This window comes from Pan paniscus, chromosome 5, assembly GCF_029289425.2.
Source record: "Pan paniscus chromosome 5, NHGRI_mPanPan1-v2.0_pri, whole genome shotgun sequence".
NCBI classification, from domain to species: Eukaryota; Metazoa; Chordata; class Mammalia; order Primates; family Hominidae; genus Pan; species Pan paniscus.
The window spans coordinates 115,240,771-115,261,616 of NC_073254.2; the positions used below are offsets into that span (position 1 = coordinate 115,240,771).

Consider the following 20,846-nt stretch of genomic DNA (forward strand, 5'->3'; position numbering starts at 1 on the left):
TTAGGGTTGGCTCTAAGGAAAATTTTTATTTTAGTAATGATGCATGTCAGATTTTCTTTTGGCTTATTCCTTGGTACCTATAGAGAAAAAAGTAAGTGAAATGAAAAAGCTCTATCACTACATGTAGTTTAAGAAGATTTTTTAAAATGTAATTTATATTTTGTGGCCTAGTAATGAATTACAATATAATTCTTCAGGGTGGAGTTGGGTATGGGAAGAATATGTTCTACTACTTCAGCTCAATATCTATTTACATAATAACACCTTTCATAATATTAGAAATGTGAGAAAGTCATCTAGATGACCAGATTGCTTGAGAGTCTGTCAATCAACCTCAGGAATGACAGGAGATATTAAGGTTGTGATGTCAGTTCACCTAGAAATGGCAGATAAGACATGGCTCTGATGGAAGAAAATGTAAATTTTGACCATTGGAAAGGCCCTGTGAAACTCTGCTGACCTACCTGAGCCACAATGGAAGAACTCAAAGGGCATGGGTCCCAGAGACTCTGAAAATGGGATCTGTTGTTATTAAAACTTAACACTGTGTTTAGCCTAGTGCGACTAGGAGTAAGCATAATGCAAGATAACTTAGACACTTCTAAGGATACTTTCTTTCTTGAATATTCTGGAGTTTTGTAAATTTGGGGTAAATAAATTAGTCTAAATAACTACCACCAATATATAAGTGCAAAACTTAGGAATAATTACTAATTTTATTAAGGAACTTCAATGTATGTTATCATATTTGACCCACATAACGATCTGTGTAAAATAGACATTATTGTCTCAGTTTCTCATGTGAACCTTAAAGCTGTTAGGTAGTCTGTCCTTGCAGGAATAGTGTATATCCACCAGACAAATACATGACTGTCTGATGCTGAAGTCTTTGTTCTATTACACCATGTGGCCATAGAGAAAACTGGAAGAAATTGCCATCATTGCTTGCAAAAATCAATATTTACCATTCCACATGAATGCATAGGTAGGACATAAATGAAAAGGCTATTTTTGCTTCAGAAATAATTGTATTTCTTTCTTTTTATGTTTTCTCATCAGAAACTTGAAATGTGAGAACAGCTAATACAATCCTGGTTGACCTCAAGATCCTTTAGGATTATTTTGTGATTTGACTTTCATGAACAAAGAACCAGTGAAAAAATACAAAACAAACCAACGAACATGTATTGGTGCTGACAAGTATCCTGCCTGGCTCGCTACCCTTAGGAGACTGTCATCCTGTTTCATTGTCAGTTTATAAACATCATTGCTAAATGGAAAGCAGAGATAATTCATTCAGTTCACTTAGGAAAACCTTGAACTTCAGGTCACCTAAACTAAATCTGTTTAAATCTCAGAAGTAATGAGAGAGCAAACATAAAATTATAGAAAATTCTAATGCTATTTTCATCCCAGGGAGTTCAGAATTACATTATGCAGGGAATATAATTAACTCCACTGAATTCTACCCTAAGTAGCATGTTAGAAGTGTAGGATTTGTCATTAGCATAAATGGAACAAAAATACAGGCCTGAAGTAAAATATCTGCAACATTGCCATCAACAGCCAATGGGAATGAAAGAATCTTGCAAAGGAATGACAGGTCAAAGGAAGTGATGAAAGCTATAATTAAAACCATAAACTGTAAGTAAAAGAGCATGTAAACTACAGAGCCATTTAGTCTATGGGTGAATGAATCCAGAATAATTATATCAAGCTAAATGAAGAGTTACTGCTTTCTTGCAAGGCTCACACTAGAACAGAAAACAAAGCTTCCCGAGAGGAGTCAGAAAATCTTCATTCTCTTTTGGGTCTGTTCTGAATCACTGTTTGATTTCTAGTAAGAACTTAAACTTCCTAAATGTCTCTTTCCCATGACTGTATTCTGAGACCAATCATATTTCCTTTACAGATAGGTTTAGAAGACAAGTTTAAAAAATAGTTAAAATATGTTTGGGAGAAAGATAATAAAATATAACTATGTTTCTATTGAAGTCTCCAAGCATGATAAAAACAAGTCTAAAATAGAAAAAATTCAGGTTTATGTTTTGTTCTTACTATTGATTTGATGCCTACATTTAATTACATAATCTTGTAGAATTTCAGTTTCCTTATATGTAAGTTCAAATAAAGACAAAGTTGTGGTCGGGTGAAGCTCAGATGACAAAACATATTTAAATGCAATATGGAAAATGTAAAAATCTAGAAATAATACCGATAATTTTTAAAACTTACTGCCAATGGTATACAATAGAAGAGTAATGACAAGCCTATGAAAGGAAGATGTATATGGAAACTTTTATATCCAAATTTGTCAGTAAACCAAGCGATGTCTGCAATGGTCAGTAGCTCAGTATCTCTCCATTTATTAAAATATTTTTAAACATAGATTTACATTTTATTCTAGTTGGCTTTTATAGTTTAATAAGAGTGCCAATTTCATATAGTGAGAATCACATTTTAAAAGGTGTAAATCCCAATTCTTTACAAGGATATTGCTACTGTTTATTTTGAAAAGATGAAAGGGGAGCATTAAGGTAAGAGCTACAGACTCTCAAAGGAGAGGCAAAGCACAAAAGTTTCTTTGCATAATAATGAAATGAAATGTTTTGGAATTTCCTTCTCAAAACTTCAAGCCTAGATATCATACTTTACAAGGTAATTAATTTACTTCATAATTTATTTTTAAATTCTTCCTAATCATTTTCAAGATATATGATGCTTTGTCAGTGTCCTAAGAGCCCCTGATGTTGCCTGCAGATGTGTTCTGTTTGGCCTACGCAGTGAATCTTTTCATAGAGCTAAATTTTCAATTCCCGTCAACACCTATGGGATTAGAATTGAACCTATCCATATTTAACTTACTTGTCTGGCTCCTGAAGAGTTTTTAGTTTGCACCTCTGTATACAGCATAGAACCTTAAAACAAATATAGTTGACCCTTGAACAATGTGGGGGTTGGGGGTGCTAACTCCACGCAGTGAAACATCCACATATACATTTGACTTTCCCAAAACTTAACTACTAATAGCCTACCGTTGAAAGGAAGATTTAGTGATAAACAGTTCATTAGCACACATATTTTGTATGTTATATGTATTATATACTATATTCTTACAACAAAGTAAGCTAAAGAAAAGAAAATGTTATTAAGAAAATCATGAGGAAAATAATATATATTTACTATTCATTAAGTGGAAGTGGATCATCATAAATGTCTTTATCTTCATCATCTTCACATCAAGTAGGCTGAGGAGGAGGAGGAAGAGGATGGGTTAGTCTTGCTATCTCAGAGGTGACCTAGGCAGAAGAAAATGTGTGTATGAGTGGACCATGCATTTCAAGCCTGTGTTGTTCAAGGGTCAACTGTAGTATGAAATTATTATTTACTGAAAGGAACTCAAGTTATAATGTTCATTAAATCCACATAATATATTTTGAACAGATATTTTTCTAATTTTTATGGTCTTGAATGTGTTCCAACTTATTTTTTATTCTTCAGTTTAATACTTATAATTTATATAGACTGAATGAAAATAATTTATTTTCCTTCTTGAATCATCAGAAGTTATTCTAGGGAGTATAAATTTGAGCATAAGCTGAACCCTTTCTATCTCATTCACCTCTAAAGCAGCCTCTCAATCCCTCGAATCCCTTATGCTAGGCTAATTTTAAAGCACCTCTGTATCAGGGTACTGCTTTTAAATTATTTTTGTGTTTTTAAATAGCCATGATTCAAATCTGTTTTCAGTGACTTTGAATTCACAGATTTCAAGTCCATTGTTGCAGTACTATTTTACTGTAAAAGTGTTCTCTGCAAGGCATTGATAGATTAGTAAATAATGGGAATAAATTTCTGAACACATGGACACTGGGAGGGGAACAGCATACACTGGGGCCTGTTGGGACATGGGGGGCAAAATATGGGAGAGCATTAGGACAAATACCTAATGCATGTGGGCTTAAAATCTTAATGACAGGTTGATAGGTGCTGCAAACTACCATGGCACATGTATACCTACGTAGCAAACCTGCACATTCTGCTCATGTATCCCAGAACTCAAGGCAAAATTTAAAAAAAAAATTAAAAGTAATGATTAAGCTGCTGAGTTGTTTTGCTTCCCAGAATACCACACCTTTCCTTTCTATCCTCAGTCCTTACACCAATTCACACATTTAGGCTAATTGGTGGTCTGTGCTTTTTCTGGTTTTGGTTTACTTAAATCTTGGTCTTTAGAGAGGCCGGCTGGCATAGACAAAGTATTTCATAAGTCCTTGAGAGAACTAGACTGTACCTTTCTGTCAAAGATGATAACAAATAGAAAACATACACATACACACACACACACACACACACATTTTTCTGAATCTAGGGAGAAACAGAAAGGAAAATAAGAGGGAAAAAAGGAGCACATAAATGTTCGCAGGTCCAGTGCCCTGCTTTACTGACAAAGAACTCAAGATGGAGAATGAGAATGAAAGATTTCCATGCTCCATAGTAATGTAAAAATGTCTAAATTCCACATACTTCCATGTGGTAACCATAACACAGAACTCCACTATAAGTGAAGGAGCATGAGGACAGGAAAAAGAAACATCTCAGTAGCAATCTATATGGACTGAAGGCCCAGCAGATGCAATGGGGAACATCTCCTCAAGTGTCAGGTGCAGAAGGATAACTAGTCCCTCCTACAAAGCCTTGGCACTCTGTAAGTCCCTTCATCTCCAATACTTGGCCCAACACTAGGAAAAGGGGGGTTGTCTTGGCTGAGAAGGAGTTTCCACCAAGTGGTTAACAGGGGGAGAAATTGAAAATAATTTCATTATAGAAAATGATATGTATCGTGCATATCTGTGTTCTTGCAGAGGTTCGTATCTAGCATATAATTAATTAAAAATCAAAATAAAATGTCAAAAGCGTTTTCTTATTACCTGTGATTCATTAGAATCTAGACATTAAAACTTTGTAAAGACCTCAGGTATACATGATAGGATGAAGTCATTTCTTCTGCTTTTTAGTTACATCTGCATCACTGACTTCCAATGCAATGTTGTAGCAAATTCACATACTAAAATAATCTAACATTAAACAGGAATATAATAATTTTTACAATACTCTTCATATGTTGGCAGTATGTGCATGAGGCAAGTAGTAGACTATATATACATCAGTTCAGTTAAAGAATTTAGTATGATCCAAGACATGTAGATATTAAATGTAAAGTACAGTATTATTAGGTTTAAACATTTAACCAAGCACTAAAACTACCTCAGTGAGTTTCAGTCCAACACTTCATTCCAACCTCAGAAGAGTGCAACTCTCACTGTCATCATACACATGGAGCTAGAACATTTGGGTCCACTTATTCTTTGCAAATGAGGTGCCTCACTTCTTGACTTCCAAAACCTTTAAGCAATCTATTTCTTATAACATGAATCAAAGGTTTATTGGATATCTTCTGAACCATCTGGGTGAGTTAAGGGTAAAGGAATCTAAAATGCATGTATGCATTTCATTTAAAATACACATGGGCTTATAAACCAATTGAAAATTTCTTGGCATGAAAGTAGAGGAACTTGGCAGAAAATGTTTTCTTGAACCCAACATTTTGACAAAGTCCAAATGCAATAAATAATTGCCCAGATTTTTAGCCATGAATTGGCGCAATAGTCAAATAAGAATTAAATAAAATATATCGAAATGAATTTGAAACAGTTAGATATGCTTTCTTAAATGAAATGTAGCTTATAGAAAGGCTTATGTATCTTTTACTACAATAATGGATCTTAACTTTCAGGGCTTTGTTTTCTAGCATCTGATTACAACTAGATGTCTTTTATATGCCTCTAGGAATCAGGTGGGATTTTTTTGTTTGTTTTGTTTTTTGTTTTTTCTATTGCCGGTTTATAAGAGTGCTGTAGAAACTGATAGTGTCAGGTGCTCTTACAATGAGACTATGGCATGTATGCACACATAGACACATTCCTGCATGCACACATAAAGAAAAAAACCTACTCCACAAAGTGAAAGTAAAAACTGCTCTTTGTATTTGTTCCTTTGAAGATTATGCTACACACCCACCCACCCACACACACATACACACAGACACACACACACACAGAGCTTCTAATCTACTAACAGGAACAGCTAACAATATTTTTTGTAAATTTTTGCTTCCAGCAAAGGTTGCTATATAAAATGCAAGATGCACATTTAATTTGGATTTCAGATAAGCACCAAATAATATGTTTTGGTGTAAGTATGTTACATGTAATATTTGGGACAAGCCTACATGCAAAAAATTAACTATTTATCTGAAATTCAAATTAAAATAAATGTCTTGTTTCTTGTATTTTTTCTTAATCTGAAAACCCTACTTCCAACGTCTCTTAATGAATGCATTTAGAAGAGGAAGTATTTCAATGAATAAGTAGTTCTCAAGATCCTATCATGTAGTTTCTCAGAACAAAGAGATCTCTTTAGGTACTTACATTCCACTCAGGATATAAGACTAACATGTGAAGAATGCAATATAGTTTAATTGTTAAACTGTGTTTACTATCTATAAATGATCTGTTTATAGATTAAAAAATAATAAGACCTATTGAAATCAAAGAACTTTTCATGATTGATATGCACTTTGAAGAAAATGAAGACATTTTCCATGTAGAAGAGGTATGAAGGAGTATTCCAGGGCAGAGAAATAAGATTGAAAACTTAGAGGAGAGAATCAGCACAATATATTAATGACACATTGGGCAGGTATTCAGACGATGGGAAAAATATTATTCAAAGATGCTTAAAACTAAAATGTGAGAACAAAATATATGCATATATAACATCAACATTCCTTTCAATCATTAGTTAAAGATGTTATTGTACTTAAAAAATGGAGTCATAGACCTCAAAAGCCTTGCAGTCTTTGAGTCTTAGCAATTCCTATCCAGAACTGAATTTTGATATAAGCAAGAACATGGACTATACCTATTTTATATATTCCTAGTATTTAGCACAATGTTTAAACATAATGCTCAATAAATGCTTGCAAAAAAATTTCTCATTGTAACGAAGAGTAAAAAGGAAGGGAGGGAGGGAGGGAGGGAGGGAGGGAGGGAGGGAGGGAGGGAGGGAGGGAGGGAGGGAAGGATTCCTCAAAGTTGGTAGATATTTTAGGAGTAATAAAAAATTATTTAAATTGTTAAATTTATTTATATTTCTAAAGAATAAAATACAGAAGTAGAATTTCAGATGCCAATGTCACATGAAGAAGGATTCTACTGCCCTTTTTCATCCATTTATTTTGAAGAATATTACTTTAAATTGAAATAATACTGCAGGCATTTAAAACATACCCACCAAGGTTCCAGAAGGTGATTCTACAAAAATTATTCTTCAGGAATAACTCTTCCACTCAAAACAAGAATTAAAATATAAATAAACATATTTAAGGAGTTGTTATTATGAGACATTTAAGGCTATAATATTTAGGCATTTAAAAAATTAGGATTATTGGATAAATGATTTTGTGCAATAACCACTGAAGATTCTTGAAGTGGAGATGGCTCTGTTTGCTTTCTAACAGAGAACTTGCTGTCGTGTGTTGATGTCAGCATCAAGTCTAAAGGTTATTGCTGTAGCTGACAAGAAACAAAATCTCACTGTCAATCAGTGAATTTTTCCATTAGAATGAAGGATATTTGAATATTTGCCATGCTTTGCAGATTTTTAATCTTCAAATCATTAGTTTTACCATATACATATGTGTTTTAAAATTAATACTGCTTTTCTTCCTTGTCCTCTGATTTCTACCAGGTTATTAGTCCTCCATTCAGGACTGGTACTAGTTGGATAAAGACAGGAGATATGCCAACATATCCTGTGGTTTACCATCTGGATTTTTACTAAACATAAAAGTAGACTTTTAAGAAATGAGATTGAAAGACTATAGTGCTTGGCAGGATTGAAAGGACACTGATCATGTGGTACTTTTAGGCTTTTTGTCCCCATCCAAAGCTCATCTACAGTTGTAATCCTCATAATCCCCACAATCCCCACGTGTCAGGGAGAGACCAGGTGAAGGTAATTGAATCATGGGTGTAGTTTCCTCCATGCTGTTCTTGTGATAGTGAATGAGTTCTCATGAGATCTGGTGGTTTTATAAGAGGCTCTTCCTCCTTTGCTTAGCTCTTCTTCCTGCCGCCTTGTGAAGAAGGTGCCTTGCTTCCCCTTCACCTTCCACCATGATTGTAAGTTTCCTGAGGCCTCCCCAGCCATGCTGAAGTGTGAGTCAATTAAACCTCATTTTTTTATAAAGTACTCAGTCTTGGGAAGTTATTTATGGCAGTATGAAAACAGACTAATACACCATGGTTTCCAAACACAGAGGCTGACTGCTTTTGTCTTACATTAAAAACTTGATAAAAGACTCTTCATAGCCTTGTCCATCAGGTAGGACTAAGAATAGCATGTCCCATGATATCAGGGTCAAAAATTCTGTGAACAAAAAGTCCTCAGACTCCTCTATTACCCAGGGCAATGCCTAACAGTCTTGGTGACACAGTGGTGGCACACTTCTGGCACACACCTCTGGTGGCACAGTGTTAAACTGATGTTGTACAAACATGTGTCTTGCACAGAGCCCTTTTCATTTTGGGGTAATGATTTTATCATATTTATAAAGAATCACATATGTTTATTTTTTTGAAGTCAAACAATTTTTTGAAGTCAAACAATACAAAAATGTATAAAGAATAAAGTTTATAAATGTATAAATGTATAAAGAATAAAGTTGATAAAACCCTTTGGCATTTCATCACCAAGAAAAAATACTAGACAGAGCATTATTCCAGTTTCTTTCTATGCATGCATACTAACAAATTAAATGAGTTACATATTAATAAAATATTTTATTAAAAAGTATATCATATTCATGCCTTTTATTTAAAAGTATTAAATGTAGTATTTCTTGATTTTTTAGGATAAAAAGGAAATAAATTGAAATTGAAGTGCCAGATAAATTATTCCTTCTTTAAATAAAACAAAATGATTGTAATACCCAAAATATTTATTTAAAGTTAAGAGTAAAAGATTGAGATAGACCATAAAGAACTGAAACCATTATTTTTTCTCCAAATTTCAATTTTATATTAGCAAAATGACTACCTACTATAAAGGATGAGGAAACCAGAATTCTCATGTTTTTACCCTTTCTTTCTTTCTGCAAATTCCTGCTTTAAAATGATTGTATTTTCATTTTTGAATTATCAAAGTTCATGACACTTTTACTACTTTCTGTAGACACAAGTTTCTCAGTTGGTTTAAGCTCAGTTTTATATCTGCATGAGAAATTAAATACTTACTCTTAGTTCATTTTTCCATTTCTATACTTTATTCCTGTTTTGCAACTTTTGATTCACCTTCTAGTTAGCTGAGTTAGAACAGTAAGCAGTTTTTCAGGAGTAACTTAAGGGTATTATTTTTCCCTGTATTTTTGTGTCTCACGGTAATTGCCTACTGCCTTCATAAATACTTATGAACTTGAATTATGAATTGGCTATATTTTTGGATATTTTCTCCTTAGAATTTTAAGGAGATCACTCCATTTTCTTCGATATTTAACCTAGCTGTGGAAAGTCTGAAGCAAACCCGATTTTCCATCTTACATTCTCTTTTGCATATGCCTGTGTGCATGAAAATTTATTCAGGTGTCTTTGAAATGTAATACTAAACTAGAATATGTCTCAGTATGTTCCACTTTGTATCAATTTTTCATAAAACATGGTGTGATCTTTTACATCTTTAAAATCAGTTATTCATTTCACAGCACTATTTTCCCTAATGTATCTGTGAATGTATTTTTCTGTTCCATTTGTTGAATATTTGACAGCAGAAATTACTTACATTTGTGATTTTTTTAACTTTTATATCTTCCCAACTGCTTTAATATCTTTGTCTTTTTTCTTTTGCATTAAAAATAATATCATTCCTTTCTTCTGTGGCAGTTATTTGAGATTTATCTTTCCTTTTCCAATCCTGTCTTTTCCCAGTTCATTTATTTGTTCAGTTAATGATGTCTGTTTTTTCCTAAATTTGTTTTTAAGGCTCAGAAATACCATTTTCTATTTTCTTAATGTATCTTTGAATTATTATTCTATTGAAGTAAGTTCTGGTTAAATTCCTCTAAGGTAGGAGGTATTCACAAAAATATTCTTTTTCAAAAAATTAACAACTTTATACTTTGTCTTTTTCCAGTTATATTTTCTTTCTTCTCTTTTTTGATAATATTGTTTCATATCATCAGGCAATTATGCCCACAACTAGAGCTGTAAACAATTAATGTTAGAGAACTTGAAATATTTACTGCCTAGTTTGATTTTATGTTCTTTTTTTTAACTGTCTGTAAAAAGATTTCACTGCATTAGTAAGGAAGTGTATCCTACTCAAGAGGGTATGCTCAAGTTCCATATCGCTACTAATTTTACTGTGAATGTATTGGAAATGCAAAGCCCTGGTTATCTAATCTCTACTGACATCTTTAGATCTCATCGCATGTTACAAAGGCTTCTCTCTCCTCTCTCTCTCTCTGTCTCTCCCTTCCCACCCTCCTCAGTGTCTCTGTCTCTTTCTATTTCTATTTCTCTATCTCTGTCACTCTCAATCCTCTTTCTGCTACCTATCTGCATAAATTTCTTTTCCTGTAACTCCAGACAACTAATAATTATTCAGATTCCTCTCTACTATTTTTATTATTTTGTTTTTGGATGAAAAGCTTAGACACTCCATCAAGAGCTTGCAGATACAAACTTTTCGTTGGATTTCATGTTACAGATTTTATGGCATGAATTTGAAACTCTTTTTGTTGCTTTTTTGCTGATGAATTGTTGTTTGTATCTTATTTTATTTTGTATTTGTGTGTGTGTCTATTTCATTAGATATTATCTTTGTGACTTCTGTAATCCAATTTTACTCTGCCATCTTTTGACAAATTATTTTCATCACAATATTCCCAAACAGTATAAAATTCTTATGTTAATAATTTTGAAGTCTTAAAAATCTATTAACATTAAAAATGTATAAAATTATCGAAATTAAAATTTAGAATAACAATTTAATACTATGAATGGTGTTTTACTCAGAAATTATATTACTACTCCAAACGTGAATATTATGTTTACTGGTTCATTACAGGTTCTTTGACTTTGGAAAGTTGATACACTATAGGACCAGGAGATGGCTCAATTGTCCTACTCTTCTTTTCTATTTGAACTATGGCCTTTCTTTGATGTCAGTATGCATCATGTGCACTCCACCTTGTTTTTTTCATTATTTAACAATTTTGATCTCTCAGCAACTGTGTATACTGATCTCATTTAGCAGTACTTAATTGTAATGTACCCCAGAATATGTTTCAGATATATTCTTAAGGTAATTATTTTTAAATTTCATTGAAATAGAAAACACAACACTTTTACAGTTCTTACATGTTACAGAGAATATGGGTGCCAGTAATTTTTTAAGTGTTTTTACCTCTAGAGCCATGTAAGTGAAGGTACCAAGACAGATTGATTAATACTTAATCTAAATCGAGAAACACAGAGCAGTGCTCCACTGACTTCATAGCTTCCATTTGTAAGTACGTACTGTTTACAAGTCAAGTGCTCGTGAAAAAAAAAGGAAAAGAAAATTAGCTATAAATCAAAAAGTCAGCCCCACATAGGAGTTTATGACTTTCATATCCTGAAGCATATTCTAAGATATTTCAATGTACAGCTTGTATACTTTCTTTTTAAATTCCTGGATCCTTTAAATTTGTTATCTTGGTGTTTTCATTTTCAGACCTGTATAATCAGCAACATCTTTGCTCTGTAAGGGGAAAGTAAAATCCCATTGCACCGTGTCATTTTTGATGTAGATCTTTAGAAAAAAAATAGCAAGTATCAAGGATTAAATTATGCTGTTGTCAAGCCTCTAATTTTTCTATGAATGACTTATAAAGTAAGCAAAGGGTGAGGGGAAAGTACCATATGCTCTTTTTCCAAAGGAGTGTTTCTTTCTTAACAACAGATCAGAAGTCACCTTTAAATGCTGACTATGTAGAAACCTCCAGCTGCTTATTCTGCACAGGCAATTTTTGCTTTCTTTTTGCTGAGCTTCCAAAAAGAGAGTATCTAAAAATAATTATTTCTGCCAGTTGAGTAATTAATGACGGCCTTACCAAATGACAATTTTATTGAATGACATTAGGAAAGATGAATTAGCTTTTTATTAAATGGTATTTCAGTGTTTCAAAGACTCCATGAATACCCCAAGAAGAGTGTTCCTGTTAAATTAGGGAAAACAGTGTTTTGGTTTTCATAACTACAAGAACTATTTGGTACATGTGAGTATTTTTCTATCAAAATCAAAAAGTTAAGATATATTACTTTGCTTTGCTATTATTTCATGACTAAAATTAATACAGAATGAAAATTAATGGATATTTATTTGTATTGGCATGTCAGTTATTTTCAAACATTTTATGAATTATAACTTTTCTAGGGATCTTTGTCCTTATTCTTTTCACCACTTCCCTCATGTCTATCAGACTTGAAACAACAACAAAGAATGTAAGCTTTATATTTGTCAGCACATTGACTGACCTGTTTTAGTGCCACTACCACTCTTCTCACTCTTCCTCATTCACAAGCAAAGGCATGTAAAAAGGAATTAACTCTGAAATCAATAAATGTCCTTATAGGGTGTTAAGAAATAGTAGTTAAGTAGATCTATAACATTAGTAAACTGTAGCTATTTTGACTAAACATGTACCAAGTTCCAGAAATGAGCTCTTCCCTTTTCTCTATCCGGTCTGATGTCACCAACTCTAGGAACTTGCTCCCTAGTTCTGCTGAGCCAGTAATGCCTTAGTGCAGTAGTGCTGCGGGGCTCAGTCTTTGGTCCTTAATTTGCTCTTGTAGTCATCTCAGTGATTCCCATGTCTTTAGAATACCATCAATATGCTGACAACCCCAAAATGTATGACTACAGCCCAAAGCTCTGGACTTATATACACCACAGGCATCTTAAGACCTCTTCTTGGATGTGTAATAGACTTTTAAAAACTTAAAATACCTAAAAATGAACTGATTTTCCCTGAAAAATCTGTACCACTTGTTGGTTTTCAATCTCAGTTAATGGCAAATAACAATAATAATAATTATTATTTAAACTCTATCTTTTTTTATTAGTTACTTTCTGTCACACTACACATCTATGCTGTGAGAAAATCATGTCAACACTACCTTCAAAATATATATACAATCAAGTCGTTTTTCACCACATATCCTGGTGCCACCCCAATTGGACCACCATCATACTTCATCTGGATGACTGTACTTATTTCATGTTTGACTCATTTCTTTCAACTCATGCCTTCTCTGCCATAATCTATACTCTATGCAGCAGCCAGAATGACCCATTTGATATGGATCCTAGATATCATCACTCCTTTATTTAATACACTTAATGGCTCAACATCCTACACAGAGTGAGTCATTAAAGTCCAATTTAATTGACCCTTTTCTGTGACTATTTGCACATATCTCGCATATCACTGCATATCACTCACACTAACTTCTTGCTTTTTCTTAAACCAAAAAAAGTATCTTCCTATCTTACTTTGTTCATTTTATTGGGAACACTTATTTCCCAAATGTCCTCCAGTCTATCTCCCTCCCTCATGTCTTTTAAGTCCTTCATTATCATCTTTTCCGTAAGGCCTACCTTGACCACCCAATGGAATACCGCATTCTCTTCCTCTTCCCAACCACAGCACCGTTCTTTACTCTGCTTGACCTTTTTTTAATTCACCTTCTAACACATAACACATTTCCTCTGCTTATTATATTTGGTATTTATTTTCTACATATCCTGCTAGAACATAAGCTCCCTCAGGGGACTGAAGTGTGTTTGTTTTGGTTGCTGGGCAATAATTGTTATTTTTCAACACTTGACATATTCTCTAGATTGGGTATTCTGACCAGCTACAGTTCCTCCTGTCAAGTGAAAGTGAGTTTGCCGCTAGAGCAGATTCAAATGACTCAATTGGTAGGACTGGTAATCACCTGAGAGACCTTGCTAGACTGAACTTTCTCACACTCACATCTCAATTTCCATTCTGAAACTTAATACATCTCTGTATCATAAAGAATAGTGGAGAAGTTTGCATATCTAATATTATTAATTATATCATTACATTTATTAATATTAGAACATCATTTTGGGAATAGTACTAATATATACTTTCAACATTCAGTTATATTTTATGTTAATTTCTCATTTAGAATTTTATAATGATATTCATGTGCATGACCCATATTAAAAAGTAGTCTATTTTAACTTTAAACTCTGCATTTTTATTACCATGAGCGTGTTAACTTCTTTGAAGAAATGTTTAAAAGATTATGATTGACTCAGGTTGTTTATACAAAGAGACATTTAATGAAATGAGTAGCAGCTGAAAAACATACCTTATTTAAGACTACACTAACAATATACTTAAAACAAAATTTTTTTCTTGAAAACTTGTGATTTCAAAGAACATTTATAATGTACAATGCTACTTGGCAGGTAGAATTTCTAAGAAAATTCAAAAAATGCACCAATTTTAGGTTTTGAATACTAAAATGTATACTCACTGTTTACTAAGAAGTAGCCCTAATCTTACAGAAAATGAATGGCTATGGAACTGTATCATTAAACTGTAAGAAGTAAACGGGAAGTTGTGTTTTCAATAAATCTGTAGCCCATCTGCAAGGTCTTTGAGAATATGAGAACCAATGTTACAGAACAGATTTCAGCTTCTTTCCAACTGACACAGCCATTGAATATTAGTCACAAGCATAACAAATCTCATCAGTAATGGTAGTTCACATTAGTCTGGCACAAAGGAAAAACAGGTTGCACTTTTATGAACATTTTCTTTTTCTAGCTATAATCCCACCCCTACAACTTCCCCCAAACTCAGGACCTCTATAGCTACATAATGGTTGAAAACCAAGACTGTGGAATTTTGAGGAGAAAAACCATTAACAGTGGGCTGTTGAGAGGGATGTTATATCCTTTATCTACTTTGATTACAAATGGCCCAATAAGATCAAAATAGATACAAGTCCCATCGTACAGAGGAAGAAATATATTTGGAAAGAGTAGATGGCCAAATGTTGCTGAGGGAGTAATAAGTGGAGCCACCATAAAGAACTAATTTCCAGTTCATTTGACTTCCAGCCCAAGGCTCCCTACTCTGCCGCAAAATGAGAAAGTTGGATTAAATGATTTCTCAAGTATCCCTAGGCAAAAAACAAACATGATTTATCTCATTCTAGTCATGGAGATGCGAAGGAGGTCATGATTTGGATGCATGGATAAATGATAGATGGCAAAGAACAGGAAATTTAGATGTTCATATGATCCAAATTGTGTAGCTCCTACTCAAGGAGAGTTGTTTGGGGCTCCATATCTATCACATCTGTCAGGCAATTATCACTCCTTTGCATCTACTGACAAATAAATAGATAAAATGCTTTTAATATTTATATTTCTTTGTACTGGAAATATATTATTTAAATGATAAGGACATTCTAAGGAAGGATAAAAAATTACATTCAACAATTTCCAAATGAAAAGTCATTTGTTTATAGTAGGCTATTCAGTCAGAGTTAGACTACTTTTTATGCTTTTTCTTTTATGACACTGACTTTTTTTTCTCCAAATAGGCTGGCTGTCATGTAAATGTGCATCATTGTTTAAAAGAAGAACAAGCAAAAAACCTCCAAAGTCAGGGTGAATCCATTGTCTCTGCTTCCAAAACAACACTAGTATTCTCCCAGTGATGCATGTGTAGAAACAACAAACAGAAACCTTTAAAGATCATACTTTAAAGATCATATGGTTGAACTCACCATATTATAGATAAATGAAAAGACACAGGAAGGGGAATATCACGCTCTGGGGACTGTTGTGGGGTGGGGGGGAGGGGGGAGGGATAGCATTGGGAGATATACCTAATGCTAGATGACGAGTTAGTGGGTGCAGCGCACCAGCATGGCACATGTATACATATGTAACTAACCTGCACAATATGCACATGTACCCTAAAACTTAAAGTATAATAAAAAAAAAAGAAAAGGCATATCTTTGGTGAATGAGGTTAACTATCCATCCCAACTGTGGTATCTAGGTTTTCTGACTCCCAGTTGATTTTTTTTTCTAGATTACCATTATGATTGCTTTTCTTAACATGTGGAGGGAAATAGTTAGTGTTCATAGTAATTCATTTGCCAAGTAATTATAATACTGTACTCCTTTATGAGAAGGCTTATCAACAACACTGGAAATATTAAACCCCCATTGGACTAATTAGGAAATCTTTACAGCTTAGTCAATTGACTCACAGCTAAGGGGATACAAAAAAAGAAGAAAACAACCAAACACCATTAATTTTTCTTTTTCCTTCTCTGGGACCTGCTGTTTTTATTGAAAATATTTAACATTCATTAAAAAGCAAAATAAAACAAATTAAAATAAAAATCTTCCATGGCAGTAAGTTAAATAAGCATGTACTTTCTTCGAACCCAAGCATAATATTTTTTTCATTGTATCAGAGCCCTAAGTACATGCCAAATGCATTAGAGTAGCACTAGACTACTTCCTGGCTATTAGCCAAATGCTGTGCAACTTAATACACACACAGCCTGCTGTATATTTCAAAGGTTCAGATCAAATTAGTTTGAAGTTTTAGTTAGATTAGAAATGTTCATATCTTTCTATCAATACTAGATAGTTAATCTTTCTATTTCATGTTTTAAATTCTCAGGTTTTTAGTAAGCTTACCAATTAAGATAAAGTTAACCACTGTATTTCCAGGTGAATGTGACAATCCTTTAATGAAGTGAAATGCAACAAAATTTCTTTGGTGAAAGGATCTGGTAATCATACTTATGATAAAATGGATAGAAAGATATGTCTGTATCTATATCTGTATCTATCAATGAATAGAAAAACACAGTTGTATGTGCTCCATAGCCTGGTTCAGGAAATGCTTATTTACAAAGGCATTGGTAATTAAAACTATGATTTTTAGGAAACTTCCTGACAAGAGTAAAATTAAACAAAAGTTAATTATTTTGATTATGTGTCTATATTCCTCACCAGCCAACTTGCCAAACCTATGAATTTCTAAGGAATTACACTAGGTAAATTTCACTTTTATTTTCCTCATTTTCTGTGATCACTACTAAAGGGAGGGCTAAGGAGAAACAAAAGTCTTGGAGTCACTAAAAGGCTTAGAAATTTTATTACACAGACAATTGAGAAATATTGCTTTATTTCCAAAGAATTTTTAACCACTTCTCAGTCAGATTGAACATTTTAGCTTTACACTTCACAGTTTCTTTAGTATTATGATGAGTTGTATAGCTAGTGTACTTGGGTCTGCTTCCTTAACATAATTTAAACTACATGAGGTCAATGTGCATATGTTATATTTTGTGTATACCCCAAAATATAGTACAACTTTTGATACATTTTTTGGTGTGCAAAGTAATATGTGCATTGAATGTAATGTCTTTTACATGAAACTACAGTACTCTTTCTAAATAGCAAATTCAAACAGACTAGTTTTTCTTTCTTCCAGTGCTGCAAAGGATCTAGTAGTAAATAAAAATACTAAAAAGCAAAGTGTTGACTGTTGTTCTGAACCTTTGAAATAAATAGAGTTTTTTCTTGCCTTTGGGAGTTTTCATTTCATTACCAACAGCAACTGCCATTTCACATGTACTTTAAATATACTGTGTCTTTCCTCGGTATAATGGACTAAGCTAATAAGAGTGGACAAATCCAACTCCTACCACTCATAATACCAAATATAAACATCAGATAAAAAAATAAGTAGTTAGCCAAAGTTGAGGGAAATAAACTCACACACAAAAAAAAACCAGAAACTACCGAGTAACGAAACGGAATATTCAGCTGAGAGCTGATGCCATGATGCCATCCATCAGGAACCATAGGGTAAGGGTGTCAAATGCAGATGTAGAGGTGGGGCCAAGTCTTTAATGTATATGGGAAGAAAAAGCCAGAGTCTTGGGCCAAATGGGGGCCAGCATACCATAATAGGGCTTCTGTACAAAACACAGCTCCTTAAAAGAGTGCCCAATAAATACAAATCATATTAGAAAATCTCCAACTTTTAGCCCAGGGAAGCCCTTCAGGAGGGCTGTTGTCTCCTCAAAGACAATACTTGCAGGGGAGGACAGGAAAGAGGATTAAAAATTACAGAACCGTAGCATGAATTGAAGTCCCATCCAAATTCACACTTTTCACAAGAGGTAGGAACCTAACCAAAAACTGTAATTATGATTAATTTAGTTAATATTAAATGTAATGATTAGTATTAATAGTATTAAAAAGATGTGGCCAGGCGTGGTGGCTCACACCTGTAATCCCAGCACTTTGGGAGGCTGAGGTGGGTGGATCACGAGGTCAAGAGCTCGAGACCATCCTGGCTAACACGGTGAAACCCCGTCTCTACTAAAAACACAAAAATTAGCTGGGCGTGGTGGCGGGTGCCTGTAGTCCCAGCTACTAGGGAGGCTGAGTCAGGACAATGGTGTGAACCCAGGAGGCGGAGCTTGCAGTGAGCCGAGATCACGCCAATGCACTCCAGCCTGGGCAACAGAGCGAGACTCCGTCTCAAAAAAAAAGAAAAAAAAAAAGAGCTCGAGGTCATCCCGGCCAACATGGTGAAACCCCGTATCTACTAAAAATACAAAAATTAGCTGGACGTGGTGGTGCACACCTGCAGTCCCAGCTACTCGGGAGGCTGAGGCAGGAGAATTGCTTGAACCCGGGGACTAGAGGTTGCAGTAACCCAAGATTGCACCACTGCACTCCAGCCTAGCAACAGAGTGAAACTCCATCTCAAGAGGAAAAAAAAAGAGATATAACTAAAATCTCATTATAATCAAACAAAGACCCAAGGAATCTTTCTCTCTCCCACAAACAGATGCACATAAAACCCAGCTGGAAAAAAGCTGCAATAAAACATTATATGTCATTGATGAAACATAACTTGATTATTCAATTTATTATTTCATCTTTGGAATGTTCACTACTTATGCTGCTTCTCTAAATCAAAAGACCTCAAAAATTTGCTTTAATGGCATACAGATTTGAATATTCTACTTTGATGAACAGAGTTAAAAAACAAAATTTACAAACTGTATAACTGCTTAACCATAACTGCTGAATTTTGCTTTAAAATAACAACTAACGGTATCATTGATTTAATTAACTGTGTCTCACCTCTTTCCCAAACAGACATGGAGTAAACATAAAGATCTCAAGGAGATCATTTTTATATTTTACCAAATGCTTTAAAGGATTTAAAAGGATAATTTCAATTGGTCCATAACTATATTTAAAACACTGTACTTTTTAACCAAATAAAACATAACTTGAAATTGGTCTCCTCTATTGAAATAATAGCATTAAGAATATATGTATTTATTTAGCAGTGCTACCTTCATTCCATGTATTTTTGGAATCCTTTCAGAAATGTATCACATATATTTCTGTAAGCTTTACTTTTCTCTCTTATTTTCTAAATAATAGAATAATCTACTATTTTCTAAATAATAATAGAATAATCTATTATTTTCTAAATAATAATAGAATAATCTATTATTTTCTAAATAATAATAGAATAATCTATTATTTTCTAAATAATAATAGAATAATCTTTTTCTAAATAATAATAGAATAATCTATTATTTTCTAAATAATAATAGAATAATCTATTATTTTCTAAATAATAATAGAATAATCTATTATTTTCTAAATAATAATAGAATAATCTATTATTTTCTAAATAATAATAGAATAATCTATTATTTAGTGATGAGTAAAAGGACAAAGATTCCCTGTTCAATGCCTTTCCATTTTTCTCAGTTGCGAATTTTTGTTGTTGCTTTTGTCATTTGTTTTCCCACCATATCTACTTAGCCATTGATTGTACGTATTTTAGAGTTGATTATTTTAATTAAAGCTGCATGGCTCTGCATTTCAGAAAGATAAAGTATTTGCTAGGATTTAAATTAGGAATCTGCAAATCCATCATAAATCTGACTCAGTTTCATTTGTATGTTTCCAGCCCGCTCAAGGGCAGTATGTGAAGTAAGTCGATATCATGCGTGTAATTGACTGATTGCTATTAATTTGAAATATGTGAATTTGAGGGCTGCCTTTATATAAATTCATTAATGTGCCATCCTTCACTGGCAATGATCAAGCTGCTGACACATCACTAATAGGATATTTGCTTTGCGTTGTTTTTTAGTGGTCATGATGAATTTGGGTTGATCCATTCCACATACAGCTGTCTTTTTTTTTTTTTTTTTTTTTTGTGACTAATGGGCCATATCTGGTGTGGCAGGCTTATAGATATTATCCTCATTCTTAATGGAAGATGAAAAAATGGCAACAAAATATATAATGTTGGCTTCATTTACTAGAGCCAAACAAGCATGAATATATTATAAAACTACTCTCTAGTCAAAAAGCTAGAAATTATCAGGATAACTTTTTCACCTAAACAAACATTAAATTCATATACACTATAATGGATTTTTACGTATACTATTAGTATTGCACAAAGTAACATGTAATTAACGATTTCAAATGAAAATTTCAATAAAAAAGGGATGATTTAGAACAAATATCAGTTTGGCAAAATGTAATGTTATTTGTACTAGTTACGAAGCTATTGTCTTCTCAGCTTCAACCTCCCTGCCTGTTACCCTTCTACACTC

At 33.4% G+C, this 20,846-nt stretch overlaps 1 long non-coding RNA gene across 1 annotated transcript in view; it reads right to left on the bottom strand.

Moving 5' to 3' along the window:
- The window catches only part of LOC134730613 (uncharacterized), a 123,003-nt gene that overhangs the window by 41,757 nt on the left and 60,400 nt on the right, over positions 1-20,846 (bottom strand). Inside the window, exon 2 of the long non-coding RNA XR_010112477.1 lies at positions 3,184-3,299. This is a non-coding gene — a long non-coding RNA (uncharacterized LOC134730613). The remainder of the gene's footprint in view (positions 1-3,183; positions 3,300-20,846) is intronic.